Genomic DNA, 15,600 nt, shown 5'->3' with positions numbered 1-15,600 from the left:
TGAAGTTTAAATTAAGGGAATAAAGATTAATCAGCCCTAATAATGATGCCTCTTACCCTCTGTCCTGCCCACCATTCATCTCTTGTCTTTCTTTGGTGTGGTTGAGTCGTATCATTCTCACCCTTTTTCTCCCTTTGCCTCTTACTTTCCTCTTTAGTCTATTCCTCACTTTATCCTTCCATGTGTAACTCTTTGTCTCTGGCTGTGTTTTCCTTTGTTTCCATTTCTAACACATCTCTATGTTTCTCTAACCCTATTTCCTTCTCACCCTGTCTATTTTCTTCCATTCCTCTACATGTATTTCCCCATGTCTCTTTGTCTCTTTCAATCTAGGTTTCACTATGTTTTCTTCTTTTTTTTCCTCTTTGTCAGCCTTTGTCTTTCTAACACTTGCTATCATTGTCTTTGTCTCTGACCCTTTTTCCTTTTCTGTCCAACTTCAACTTTTTTGTCTAACTCTCTATTTCTTTCTCTCTTGAACCCTACCTTGTGTTCAGTCTCTCCATTTGTTTTCCTGTAGGTTTTCAGCTCTATTTCTTCTTTTTCTTGTCTCTCTATTTCCTTTTCTCTTTCATTTCAAGTGCTTCCTTTTCTGTTTGTCTTTCACTCTTTTTCTCTTTACCCCTCCTTTCTTTCCTCTTTCTCTGCCTTTCTCTTTCTAATCTGACTTTTTTGGTTTTTCTTTTTATCTCTGACTCTTATTTTTCTTGCTTTGTTTTCTTTCTTCTTCTCACTCTCTCCTCTTCCTTTTCTTCTCAGTTTTTCTTCTCGCTCTCTCCTCTTTCTTCTCGCTCTCTTCTCTTTCTTCTCACTCTCTTCTTTCTTCTTCTTCTCCCTCCCTCCTCTTTTCCTTCCTCTTACTCTCTCCTCCTCACTCTCTCCTCTTTTTCTTCCTCTTACGCTCTCCTCCTCTCTCCTCTTCTTCTTCCTCTTAGGCTAAATACTTATATCAGACATTTTAAACAGCTCTTTTATACAGAAGTGAATACATTAAAAGAGAAAGGGAAAGAAAATAACTGGTAATATATTTCAAAAGTCAAACCAGTATTTAATTTCTGCATCAAGTATTGCAATCAAAGACACCTAAAAGATTCACCTTTCCATAAAATCAAGGTTTTAGTTATTGAGATGGTGGTTTACTTATTTAGGTGGTTGTTTTTTGTCCTTCTAACAGCTTGTATTTTTAACTGTTTAGTCCATCAGCAGACAGACACCCTGTCCATCTTAACATAGGCTAAAATGGCCATAAAAATAGTGCAGGTGATGACATTGGTTAGCAAACTTTTCTTCTTCATCATCATCATCTCACATTAACATAGAGAGACGAAAGGCACAAGGAATTCAAATTATTAGCTTTGAGAACTGAAATAAAAATCTTCTTTCCACAATTAGCCTACATATAGTGGCATTAGAAATACCACTTTAAGTTCTGAAAGTACTGGAAGGAATTTATACCCAAAGGATCCTAATTCTTTGGTAAGTCAAAGCTGCCATTTGTACCTGTGAACACTATCACTTGGAGAAAATGCAACACTTAGGAAGAGTTTTAATTGTTTTTTTCATTACTTGACTGTGTCATTTTTTCTGAAGTTTTTACAGCTTCTTGCATTCAAATGAAGGAAGATTAAGGCTGGATGGTTAAGATTGTAATGCAGCATTTCAAAGTAATATTTGTGAAGATGTACTAGAAACTGCATTGCTTAGAAACCTATTATTTCAGTAATCCTTTCTCAGAACTTCACAAAGGTCCTTTTATTGTGTCTCTGATAAATAAAATGTGATTTCTATTTAGAAAGAATTAAGGTAGTGAAGACTAACTAGAGAAGAACATGCAACCTTATAGATACTGAGGCAAAAAATAAAGCAAAATGGTTAGTTGCTGGTTCCAACTGGTATTTTTAAGTCTGTATGGCTAAGCATCTCTATCTTAAATTTGTGATCTTTCTGCAATTTTGTATTTATGGGGCTTATGCCTGTTCAGAGTAATTAGTGTCATTTACATTAGAACAAATACTGAAATACAAAAAATGAAAAGTTATTGGCAAATGGGATACAGAGTAGCAAATCTGGAAATTAGACGCTGCTGATATTTATCTGTAATGAAATTTGGCATAGGACCAGCAATAGCCAGAAGTAGGTAGAATATCCTGTGATACAGCATCTGAAATTCATCAAAAGCCCCCCTCCAAATTACCTTCGGTATTGTAAAAGTTTCCATTCTTTTTATTATTTGTACTTTATTAGAGGCATCTTGTCAGTACTACTTTTTCTTAGCCTTATCCGGAGATGCTTTCTTATGTCTGACTCCTGAAAGTCTCTGTGCAGAACCAGAGTTCTGCAGAGCTTTTCCCCCTGTATTCCTTCCCTTTTCTGTCTTCCCAAAAGCTTTTGGGATTTTGGCTTTTACACCATAATTTACTTAATTGCCTTTTCGTGTCAGATAATTCTTATGTATATAAAATCTCATTTTTAACTACCTGCTTGGTATTGCTACAACATCAAAGAACTTATAAAATTATTCTTTGGTCTCTTATTAGATTTTTTGCTTTGTCCTTACAGAATCTTCTCTGATAAATAGAAGTGGTAGTGCTTTTTATTTACTGCCTTAATTTCCTGTAATAAAAAAACACTCTATGTTCATTAATCATTCAACGACAAAGGATATTCTGTATTGGAGCCAAAATTGTATACGTTTCTAAGCAACTACAGCATTTTGCTTTATTTTCTTAAATCTGTTTCAGAGCTTTGATCAAATTGCACTCTCCAATTGTTTTCCAAAGGGTGTAATAAGAGAAAAAAAATAACCATTTTTATAACGAAATTTCAAGCCAATAAAATCCTTAAAGTAAATTTGATTCTGTAAATGAGGACTAGGAAGAGGAAGGTCATAAGAAGTTGCATCATCTGAGTTTAACCATCCCCTTAGCACACTGATCTAAAACAGGAAAAGCGTATGAAAAACTGCAGAGGTGTCTTCTGAGAAGGTATATGCACATTTCACATACTTCTTGTTCTGTATCTTTCTTCTAAACAGTGATTAAAGCAGCTCCCAGTACAGATCTGTAACAAATTCATGAGCAAATCTGATAAAACGTGTCTTTGAGTAAACTGTGAACCTAACCTGACAACTAAGATAACTAGTTTGTCAGTTGATCTAACCACACCATTCTTTTCTCCTGTATCTGGTTTCTTTTCTTCAGAATTAACCCAGTACTTTCTCTCCCATCGTGCTTTACAAACAACCTCCCTATCTGCTTTTTGTGCCCTATGAAGCCAAGAGGAGCAGTGATGCACAGGAACACTGAAACTCCAATGTCTGGTCAACTAAATCTGGATGATGCTCTTTAGGAGCAGCAGAATGATTTTCTAACTGCAAAAACTGTTATAATACCACTTATTTAAACTTGATTTCCTGTTCACTTGTGAATTGATTATTTGACCTTAAATTGTTATGGTTTTTTTGACCATAAAGCCAGTTCTGATTTGCTGAGTTGATGCAGTAGAAAATACTTATATTTACATGGTTCAGCTGTTCGCAGGTAAAGTTGCATGATTCAATAGCCACTGGACATGCTGAGTTCTGACTGGCGTGTTAAAATTTTTCTAATATGTGGGAACTCAAAATGTCTCTCAGACATTTTTAGAGGTTCCAGGCCTTGGTCAGAGGCATTCTAGACCCTGGCAGACAGCTGAAAAACAGCTGTGATTTTGAGTTTGAGCCATGGAATGAATTGCCAACTTTGGAGGTGGAACAAGCAATCACAAAAGGTTAGATAGTATAGTAAAAGTAGTTACAAAGTAGAGGGGAAATTTTTTTAGTATTGTACAGGGGGGTTTTAACACATGTACATGGGGGTCAGAAGTTCTAAGATGGAGGAAAGTGGGCTGATCCTGTTCTTCCTCCTTCTTTTTCCTTACCTCCATGTTCTTGGTGATGTTGGCACTCACAGATTGGTTTAGAGTAGAAAAACACTTGGCAACGTAGGTAGTAGGTATTGGGGAATAATTATAAACGTGTTATACGTAATATATCTTATAAAAGATAGCAGCAGCCCTGGGCGGAGAGGGAGACGAAGAAGGCAGCAGATCGAGAGGATGTCAGGGGGTGTGTGTGCCTCTACCCAGGCCGCTGATCAAAGAGCCGCAGTCCAAGAACATAATCTGTTAGATAACTAGCGATAAACTGCCTTGAGACCGAACAGCTAAAGCCTGCGGAGTTTTTCTTTGGAAGCACGGGTTGGAGGAGGAATTTCACCACCACATGAGACCCCAGAGCAAGGCCGGGGTTCTCACAGTAATAAAGATGCACCCTTTGTTTATCCACCTTTGTCATTTATACATCCAGCTGTGAAGCTCTCCAGCTTTGCAGTGCTGTTTACTAGGACAATTGAATACCATAACTTCCCAAATTTTGTGTACGTGACCAATCAATATGCAGATTTTATAGCCATAATTTCACACACAGACAATTTGTTAATCGGGCTGCATGCTAAGCTGAGGAAAGCAACACAGCAAATAGTTTTTGCTTTTTGATAGTTTCTGCCATGTCGAGCTCTCAGTCTGTCCATTGGTAATGATTGTACCTCTCATGGGAGGAAATCTGACGGACAAACATACAAAACAATCCACTATTTGGCATAGAGGGAACTAACAACAATAACAGAAGTTTAATATTTTGCTTTCTTTGTCACCTAAGGGGGTGGAAGGTATTCTAGTTCATTGAGTTTATATTCTGCCACTGATCTTTAGCTGAGGGACACAAAGATATATGTGTTATGCGTGTTTGCATATTTATGTGTTTATATATGCATGTAGATATAGACATATAAAAACACATAAATACACACAGGTGGGGGTGTATGTATATGTATGTTTTATATATATATGCCTGAGGTCATATGTGTGTGGGATTCAGTTTGTGTTCTGTTAAACCCAGCCCTCTCTGTGTGTGTGTGTTTGCACCTCGTCCACAGGAGCTGGTTACAGTCCTGGCCATTGAACTGTTGTTGTTTTCAAGCTGTAATTTATTTGGTAATGATATACAATGTTTCACAGTGATAAGGAGTCAATAATGAATATGTTATGCTTTAACATCATAAAGACATCCTTAGGAAAAAGTCCCTGTCTTTCTCCAACAGTGATCCATATGGTGTGCTACTAAAAGGAGAAGATCTCTGAGTGAACAAATGTGAAATAGTACAGATTTAATCTTTATTGCTCTTTTCCTATCAAGATAGCCTTTGTTGTCTGGCCTGTGAAGACACTGCAAGACTACTCACTCATACAGCATTGTGTTATTGTTCACTTTTATTTTCTCTAAAGCAGACCGGGGTTGTTTTTTTCTTTTTCCTTTGCATATGTCTTAAGAAGTTGACCTTTAGCTTTACTAATGCAATTAATAGTTTTTGCTTCCTATCTCCTATAAATGATGTTGGTGAAATAGGTCACCTGATTTCATGTTCTAGTAGGTACAGTCAGAGAAAATTCTGGATATGTAAATTATCATATTTAATTAGCATTATTTCTATCCTCTTTATTACACATTTTGCAATACTATTGATTGTTGGACCTAGAGTATCTTTTGTCCTCAAGCCACACACCTAGAAGTCACCTAAATCTTCATTTTTTCTGAGGATAATTCAGCTTGGAATATTTTTTTTTAAATCTAGATTAAGAGTAAATAATTTAAATGGAAGTTTTGACAGGACCACACGTATAAGGTTTTGAAGTATTTCAAGACTACGAAAAATTGCTACCCTGTCATCTGACTTTTTAGTCTTTATCTAAGACATAAACCACGTGTTTGTTTGATGTTTGATTTTTTGTCATAAAAGGAGTAGGTGCTTTATCAATAGACTTTATTTTAATCAATACTGCCTTGATTATTCCCTACATGAATCCAATTTTTATTTCTACTGTCTAGAGTGGGAAAATATGAGAAAGAGTTCCCCACATCAAATCCATCTGCATCATCTCAGAGGCTGCCTTCAGTAGCTTAAACATGACTAAACCCCTCCCACTGTTACACTGGAGTCTTGCTGACTCAAAACTTTAAAAAAACCTTGTAGTTTTCACTCCATTTAAATGTGTCACTTTTAATAGCAAAACAAGTAGAGAAATTCCAATGTGAACTCATTTTAGAGCAATGACCAAGTATTATGAATATTTGACTGTATTTAATCTTTCAGCTCCTTTTCTTATTGCATCCTTAATCCTACTCCTGAAGGGACTTGGATTTAAATACAGTAGAATTTCCAGTGTTGAGCAAATCTCTGGTTTCATACCTGAAGATCTCCTTAGTTCAAAAATCCACTTTGTAATTAATTTTATTTATGCTGTGCAACTCTGCTTTCCCAGATATTAAAAAGCATATTGGCAAAGAATATGACATTATTTCTTGAATAAAATGACAGGAAGTAATGCAGCAAGATTTTCTGCCTTGAGAGTCACCTGACTTCTCCATTCAGTGACTTTATATTCCTATTCAGGGATTATTATACCTAAGAGATCCAGAGTATAGCCAAGAGAATAGTAATAGAGAAGTTCTAACTGTAATGCTGATTTTCTACTGTTTGTTACTATTTCCTCACCCATAAAAGGCACTTGTAATTAATTTTCTGTTCCCTAGGACCACCTGTAGAAGTAAACTTCACTATTGGTGATGAGATTTAAACACGAAGAAAAAAAGCTGGGTAAGTATGAAGTTGTTAAACTCGCTGTCACAAGACTGTATTGTTGAAGACTGTTACAGGGATGATGGGAGTCTGGGATAAGTTTAGCTATGAAAACTTAGTTCCATTTCATTAAGTAGGCTTAAAAGAAGACCCAAATTGGGTTGGTTTTTTGCTGTTGTTGTTGGGGTTTTTTTGGTATTTTGGGTTTTTTTGGCTTTTTTTTTTTTTTTTTGAAAACTGAATATTTTTGGAAAAAATATGAAGTAGTTATCTCTGACATTTCTATTGACAGGTTGCCAAGACATGTCTGGGGAATCGTAATGATTCAGCATCTCGTTTGGAAGCAGCAGAAACAGAGACAAGCTTTCAGGTATTCTCTTCCAGAGTAATTTTTGGGGTTTTACTAAAAAGTCTCATGCGATTCAGTTACTTAAAGTATACTTACACATTCTTCACCAAGTTCTGTCTCAAAAGAGAAGACTACTTAATTCAGACTTTGACTGTGTCTGATTGCAATTGATCTGTTCAAAATGATTTCTGGCTGGTAACAACTTGCAAACTATGAAATATTTGGAAAGCTGGTAGTCAAATGAATTAGTAGTCAAATTACTTAATTTGACAGTGTGATGTGTATAGCCCTGGAAGCAGGAGTAAGGAGAGTTATCCAAAATAATTAAATATTAAATACCTATGTGGTTGTTTTCATACATATATACATAAAATATGCAGTGATATGAAGCTGTATGTAGCATCAGACTTGTATGGTTTTGCACTGTGAAGGTTGTTAATGATGCTTTCTTAGAGATCAGGACCCTTTTCTAGGGACAATTCCATTGCCATGGAATTTTAGCAGACTTTTTTATTTCTGTTTATGTATATATGTATTCTATACACCATGTTTTTACCTTTACAGAAGTTTCACAGCCCTCCATGGACTAAACCTGAAGATGAAAAATCACCTGAAAAAAAAGAGAAAAAATACGAAGAATCAGTTAGTACACCAGAATAAAAACTCTAAATGCTACTAACCTACATTGAAAAATGCCAATCACTTCTGTTTTCATGTTCTGCTAGCACAAAGGCATGAAATGTCCCAGGTTTCTAAAGCATGCGTTTTTCACTATTCTATGAATGTCTGTAAATTAGTCTATAACAGACCATTTAGTACCTTCCAGCAATAATCCAAAATTGATGTTTGAAGAAGTGCTTTGTAAAGCAGTCCAGTTTTTGAACTCTTGTTCTACCTTATCAGTAATTGTATACTATAAATTACCTGTTTTGTAAACAACAGTCATTCTCAAGTATATTTCTCACTGTTTTATTTCATGTAATTTTGTGGCAGATTCGGTTCTAATATTAAGAGGCAGTCAATGTGGAGGGGGGGAAGATATCTGTGTAACCATATTTGAAGTACAATCCTTAAGTGCAACTGCAAAAAGACAGCTGTGTGTGTGGGGGGGTCCATGTATGCTTACCTTTTAGTAATTCCATCTCAAATCTACTTACTTACACAATAAAATATGCTTATTGTGTTCTTTCTTTCCTCAGTGCTATCTTAACTAGTTCATTTTTGAACACTGAAAAGCTGACAGAATTGGATTTTAAGGGATGGAGATGGAGAGAATCATTACTTTAAGGATTCAAGAAAAAAAATGTGCAGGTGGTACTGAGTTACAGTGTCATAGCTTGGATGGCAGCCGTGGGAAGTCGGTTTCATCCCTTGTGTTTGTGCTGATCTCGACGGGATGGAATACACTTCCAAGGGGAAAGCCCTGTTTGGTCCACTACAGTTGGCCTTTGATCACTCCATCGGGGAGGATTGATTGGAATCAGCTCTGTCACTCATGGATTCTTTTCGTTTCTCCTTAGTCACACTCTATGACAAGAAAGCAGAAAAGAAAGGGAGAAGAGAGAATGTTTTTCTTTTTTGGGTGCATGTCATTATTGGTCTAATTTAAGAATTCATATGCCATATCTTTTTGAGATGCAAATCTTTCAGGAATGGATGCAATGCTATCTATCCCTAGCAAGAAGTGTCTTAAGCATTTGTAACTTGTAAACTTCCACCTTTGTCTTAATGCACACCTCAGCACATTTTCAACTAGATTTGAAGTAGTTATAATAATTTACTTTGTCTTGCTTTGTATCAGTTTAAAAGCAAATAGACAAATCTTTTATTTGACTTAGTGATGCTCTGTCTTCAGTTTTAGCATTTAAGACTTTACCTCTCCTTCAACAGTCTCCTTCAATACCTCCTTGTCCTTGCTGGTGTGAAAAATGCATATTTTATGATTGGCTTTTCGCAAAGGCTATAATGAATATTATAAGTGTAATGTTAGAAAGTTATGCTGTGTTCATTCGCTTAAGTAGTGTGTTAAATACAGTTTTAGGTTCTAACATAATGTTAAAATAGAGACTATGTAGGTGGGGAAGTTTTTTTTTTTAGGAATGAGATACTTACTTCAAAGAACACCTAAATCTTCCAAAGGAGAGGAATTTATGGCTTCTTATCAGAAGAAGCTAATTTCTTCAGGCCTTACTCGAAGACACCAAGGGATTAAAGGGAACAATTAACATACAACAAACAGAGTTTCTTGTTTAAAATAGAATGCATTCATGACCATAAAGGATATATAAATATGCAACAAGTATATTAGTTTAAGGGTGATTCCTTTATTCACAAGTCATGCTTTTCGTAACTTAATGTCCGAGAACATCCGGACGTCCGTAATTCTTTACTTTTTTTATTGTCTTGTAATTGTCCTAACTCTAAGCTTTAGTACTCTAATGATATTATTATTTTTATAGCCATTTTACTATTATTAAACTTTTAAAATTTTAAAAACCAAGCGATTAGCGTTTTTTTTCACACTGGTATGAGTAATCTTTCACCCTGACATTTTGTATGTGCTCCTCTACTCAAAGATAGATAGTTGCAGTTTCTCTGCCTCGAGAAAACACAATTTTAAAAACTAAAAAACCTCATGAGCTGACCAAATGATGACAAAGTACGGCTTAAGACTATCCATGTGAAGAGTCAAAAGACATGAAATCATGGCTACAAAGTTTATTTCTCTTGATTTCCTGATGCCCCTGGAATGATTTGGGCCTCAGGAGGCACCTGGGAGCCTCCGTTTGTGTCCTGGGCGGGGCCGTGGCTCTAAAAGGGGTAAAGGCTGGAGGAAGGGGGGTCCGGGGGGGAGAGGAGCAGGGGCTGGGATCGGCGGTGCCCTGGGCATTTGCATCTGGGAGCGGCCGCCGCTTTCCCGATGGGAGCCCTGGAAACGGAGCTCGGAGTCCGTGAGAGATGCGAACGCTGCAGCTGGAGCGCTGAGAATGGAGGCTCTGCCGAGAATGTCGTCTGGTGAGTCTCCCGATGTCCCGTAGCTAATGCTGTGCTGGCACCGAGTCGCCTCATTGCGATTTAAACTCTCTTGAAAGACGCTGAAATTACAAACTGGACTACAACATGCGCGCGGGGAGCTTCGTGTCCCTAAGGAAATGCTTTAGGGATGTGCAGCTTCTGAGCTGCAGCAACAATCCCCGCTCCCACAGAAACCTGCTGGGCCGTGGTTCTAGAGCAAGGGTGCCAGAAATGTGGCACCTTCAGTGCCACCCTAACAGGGATTTCCCTGGGAGCTCTCAGGCTCGGGAGGAAATGGTGTTCCTGCCCCTCTGGGAAAGCAGGGAGCGGGATCGGTGCTGCAGCTGTGTCTTTTTCCCGCTCTCCGCAGCTGTTCCAAGGATGCCCTGGAGTGCTCTGGCTCACGGCAGGATAATCGATCTGTGTGCCTGGGTGCGCAGCTGGGTCAGTCACTGGGCTCCCGTGGAACCCCTGAGGTTGGAAAAGCCCTTCGTGCTGCTGAAATGGCCCCAGGACAAACCTTCCCAAGCTGGAAGCAAAGCCAGGGGCAGGGAGGGAAATCCAAGAGGGTGGTGGGAAGGGCTTTCTCCCAGCTCTGGACGCCCTCAAGGTAGGGGTGATTTCTAAGTGTTGTTAAATGCTGCAGCAGCTCTGTCCCTACATGAGAGCTGCCTCAGCTTGGGCGAGCGTGAGGATGTCCAGCTCTTCCTCAGGGCTTGGAGCACGGCAGGGTGCAGAGCTCAGGTTAAATCTTGTTTAAACACTTTTAATATCAAAATGTATTAAAACAGAGACCGAGGAAATACCACACGGAAGTCTGTTGCAAGCATAGGTACCAGCTGCCTTTATTAAAGATCCACGTTGACAGATGTTTTGTCAGACCACTCTGAGGCCAGAATGTGTCCAAAAAGCTTCACTAACCCCTTGTTCTTCTGCTGGTAGGGCAGCGTCTGACCCCAGGTCTCGGGGGCTGCGTGGAGATTCCTCCCTGGAGCAGGTTCACCCCGTGAGGATGAGCCACAGAGGTTCAGTTCTTGGAGCAGGTGAGGATCTCTTTTACTTAGTAATTGCTTTTGCTGGTTTTAATGTCACAGCTCCGGTGTTCCTTCAGGCATTGTGCCCTGCAACAGCACTCGCAGCTCCTGTGCTGGGCAGGGAGCAGTTCTGCTGTGGGAAATGGACTTGCAGAAAATTGTCAGAGTTTGACAGGAGGTTTACATAGTATGTATCTGAATGGAAAATTTGAGATAAGAAACGCTGACTTAGAAATGCCATGGAATAGGACATTGAGAGAGATAAATCTTCCTCGCACAACGCACCAGTTTATCAGATTATGCCCTTTTCTGACCCAGAAATAAGGCAACTGAGAAGTGTTTTTAAAAACTTTTATTTCATTTTCAGTCTCACGTGAAGGGTGAGACAATACAGATGTTATAATTCATGCCACCGCAATCAGAAGCCAACTATTTCCTAATTACAATACATTATAAGCGTTTCTTGGCCTATTAGCTTTTGCTACACTATGCCTTAAAACCAATCATCTGAAATTACCCCTCATGAATCTTATTAGAATGCATCTTTCATAGTTCTATTTCTCTAAAGTATCTAGTCTTATTTACAAACTCATCCTTTAAAACTTGTTTCCAGTTCCATTTCTCTCTCAACAGGGACGTGCAGTGAAGGACGGTGCAGCAGGGAAGGGGAGTCTTTACAAACTCTATCAGTATTTCTCCCAAAATTGGGAGAAATGGGGTGGAGCAGAGATGGGGGTGGTTTGGTTTTGTCTGGGCCGGTTATTCCTTGCGCAACGTTTTAAATCTGTTGTAGGATTTACTCTCCAGTATCTTTCTAACAAAAGCTGACAGAAATGTAGGTCCAGGGTTAGAAGTTGGGTCCATTCGCTGCAAAACCTTGCCCAGGCTGGAGGACCGGGGTGATGGCCGCTCTCAGCAAAGGTTACCTATGAATACCGTGTCAGATTTCCCTCGGTGCTGGGCAGGACAGGTGAGGGCTTGGATCAGGAATTCTGCAAACAAGGCCTGTGTGATGTTGGTTTCTTGTGTTTTTCAGGGCGCCAGGGCTGGCACAAGGACTCGTGCAGGTGCCGCTCTGGCACGGGAGCCGTTGCCCTGTGGAGCCATTTTAAAGGTGTGATTATGGAACATTTTAGAGGCCGTTTCTGGAATTCCATTTGTAGCTGGATCTCGCTCCGAGTGCAGCGGTCCAGACTTGTGCTCACCTTGGTACAGCCTGGGGCTGGAGCAGTTTTCCAGGGAAGTGGAGATGGCTGAGGACCGGCGCTCTGGGAAGCAGGGACCCGCTGGGATTTGCATTTGCAAAGCTGACGTAAAGTTTGTAAAAGCGGCCCGAAATTCTAATTCCTGCGGTTTCTGGGGAGGAGGTGCAGGTCACCCCGAGAGCGAGATCAGAACTCGTTTGTGGCGAGGAGTCTGAGGTCTGTAGGTGCCACACCTGTCAGGAGCTGTGTGCTCAAGGCAGTCCCAGCCCCGGAGGGAGGCTGACGGGCTCTGCTCACGGCTGTCCCCAGCTGTCCCCAGCCCGCTGCTCAGCCCTGGAGCTGCTCTGGATCCGGGCTGTCCGTGCTGGAGCGCCCTGCTCCCCGCAGGGCCCTGCCCTAACCCACGCAGAGAGAGCCCTGCCGGCCAGAGTTTCCTTTTTTCCTTTGCGATCGCTGCGCGCTCAGCAGGGAAGGGCCGGGGCTGCTCTTGGGCCGGGGGCACTCGGGGCTCAGGCAAACCCAGCCCCGGCGCGTGGGGGTTCACAGAGCGAGCAGCTGCCGGGGCTCAGGAGCGCTCACGGCTCTTTGTTCCGAGGCAGCCGGAATTTCTGACCCCGGCCTTTATTTGGCTTTTCCAGCCCAGCGCCTTCGCTCGGCTCCGCTGCACCGAGGGGACTTTTGCTCAACGCCTCCTGTCAGAAGGTGCAAACTCTCCGTTCAGCCCACACAGCCCCAGCCCTGCCCTGCGAGCCCTTCCCCATCGTGCCCATGCGGTTTCTCTCTCGCTCAGCCGGGGCAGGCTCTCACTGACAGCCACAGAAACAGAAGGGATTGTCTTTTATTTCATTCTTTTCCTGCTTAATGCCCGCGTCTTGTACTTGCACATCAATCCCAGCTTCTCCCGAGGCTGCAGATCAAATCTTTCAGTGTCCGTGGGAGTTTCTGGTTTTCCCGTTCCCACGTCTCCCCTCTCCCTCTGTATTTAAAAAAAATAAAATTATTAATGGATTTTGTTAAGCATTTGTTGCATATATTAACATAAAGAAGGTGTTATCGTTATTATTATTATTATTATTATATAATTTAAATGTATAATTTTGTTATAAGATTTTAAAATTATGGTGTTAAATTTTATTTATTGTTATATTAGTTATTCTTATTTTTGATATTTCTTAAAGTTGTACACTTTTATAAGTAGATTTTATGTGATTAGATACATTTATAAATTTTATTAAATTTTTATATTTATGTTTGTGTGTTAATAAAAGAAAATTTATTGTTGGTTTTTTGTAAAACTGTGTATTTAATATTTTTATATTTGTTAGAAAGGTATTTAGCGTAAGTGATGTAGAATTAGATCGTTTATTTAGATATTTCAATTGATTTAATTATTTTAGTGTTGTTGAAGTAATAGGTGGTATAAAATGTGATCCTACCATTTTTAAGTTTCAAGGCTTAAAATTACTTTTATATTTTGATTACTATTGATGGATAAATGACTTTTTTGTTTTAAATTGGTAACTATTTTTCTATTAAGAGCTAATAATGTAAGGGCTTTTTAATTATATGGATTACTTGTAATGTTTTTTATTGGTATATTAAGTAAGTAGGTAAAGAATGGATTTTTTTGAGAAGCGCTACATAAATACAAAGTATTTAAACTTGAAACTTTAGTTAAAGTTACTTAAATGTTTGTTTTAGGTTGGTTAATTGGTAAAGTGATATAATTAAAAATAAATAAAGTAAATAGAGTAGAAGTATAATATTTGATAGAATTTTATACTTTGTAAGTTATTAAATAAGATGTTTATAATATTGATTTTTATATTTATAAAGAAACCTAAAGTTTCTATATTTTGGTGGGTGCAGTACAAGACGTCAGGTGTATGTTGCAATTCTCGCGTAATCTACATTTGTATTTACATAGTGTAGTGTATCTTTGTATTTACATTGGTGTTTTATTTGTGGAGTGGCGAGTGTGTTTTTTGTGTGATCTGGTTTTATGTTCCTTATTGAAATTGACTTGGGTTTTTGTACTTGTTGAGATATAAGTAAACTTTATGTTTTGACATGAGAAATAAGTCTTGTTAAGTTTTGTTTTATAAAATTGTATAGAGACTGGCAAGATAATGGTATAGGTTGTTATAATTTTTCAGTTATAAGCATGAAGAAATATAAGAATAAAATAATGTACGTAGTAAAGAAGAAATTGACAATAATTAGGAATTACTTAGATAACATCTATAATTAGTAACATAGGTGAAATTATATCATTACTAAGTATTAAAAGATGGTACGTTATTTTAGAGTTTTTAACAGTTGATAAATGTTAAATTAGTAGCAAGTTAAATAATTATGTGTGGATAATGATTTTTTAAGTTTAAAATAAAAATAAGTTTATTTGTTATATCGATAAAGTTAAATTGTTAAGTTAAAATTATTTGAATTTTATTTTTGACGTAGAAAATATTTGGGTTTCTTGTTAATTATTTTATTTAGGTAGAGTTAGGGTTAGGTTCTAGTTTAAATTTTAATTGGTGAATGTTACTTAATGTATTTTTATATAATGTTTCTAAAAATAGTAGTTAAGAGTAAAAATGTTAGGATTAAAGATGAATTACATTATTTAATAATCGGATTTTTTTAGAAGTGTTTTTAGAATAGATTTGAGTATAGTAAACTTTTTTTTAAAGATTTGAAAGTGGTTATGGACAGGATTGTGAGTTTGGATTTGGATATTGAGAGTGTGAAGGTGGAGAAAATGTATGAGAGAGCGATTACTTAGTGTGAAACTTAGAAATAGAAATTCATGTTGTAGTCGGGTTTTATATTAAAGTGATTTTGTAATAATAACTGAGGAAAGTGATAAGATTAACAGTTTGGAGGAGGTTTTTAATGAAATATATTTTTTTTTAGTCTTGAAAAATATTTAAAACTGTGAGATAACATCAGGTTAAATTATAGAGTTAGTGTAGAGATTAGTTAGAGGGTTAACTTGTTTTAAGAGCTGTATAAGTAGAGAATAAAAAAGTAGGAATTAGAAATTTTATGTGTTTTTTAGATCATTATATAAAGAGATAATAAAGTATATGAAAGTTGGTTGTAAATATTATAATAATATTTAATAAATATTGCTTATTATAAAAATTATTATATAATTAGTATATTAGTAGTAAGTGTTTGAAGAAGTTAGGATAACTTTAAAAATATATATTAAGGAAATAGAGTAAAATTCTTAAATAGCATGATATGAATAGTAATTGCTATTTTTTGGTGTTACTTATAAAAGATAAAAAGAGTAGAGATTGTAATGAAGAACAGAA

General features: G+C 37.8%; 1 protein-coding gene across 15 annotated transcripts in view; it reads left to right on the top strand.

Moving 5' to 3' along the window:
* The window catches only part of LOC144246586 (uncharacterized), a 527,485-nt gene that overhangs the window by 15,093 nt on the left and 496,792 nt on the right, over positions 1-15,600 (top strand). For 3 of the 15 annotated variants that reach the window (XR_014956426.1, XR_014956424.1, XR_014956427.1), the window contains 3 exons: positions 6,629-6,692; positions 6,967-7,044; positions 7,588-8,217. The exons of 11 other annotated variants lie outside the window; for them this stretch is intronic. The gene's annotated coding sequence lies outside the window, so the exon portion shown is untranslated. One more of the 15 variants, XR_014956425.1, reaches the window with a different exon arrangement.

This window comes from Lonchura striata, chromosome 6 (assembly GCF_050655825.1).
Source record: "Lonchura striata isolate lonStrDom1 chromosome 6, ASM5065582v1, whole genome shotgun sequence".
In the NCBI taxonomy this organism is placed as follows: Eukaryota; Metazoa; Chordata; class Aves; order Passeriformes; family Estrildidae; genus Lonchura; species Lonchura striata.
Note: the sequence above shows the minus strand (reverse complement) of the source record. Positions and strands in the feature narration are given on the sequence as shown.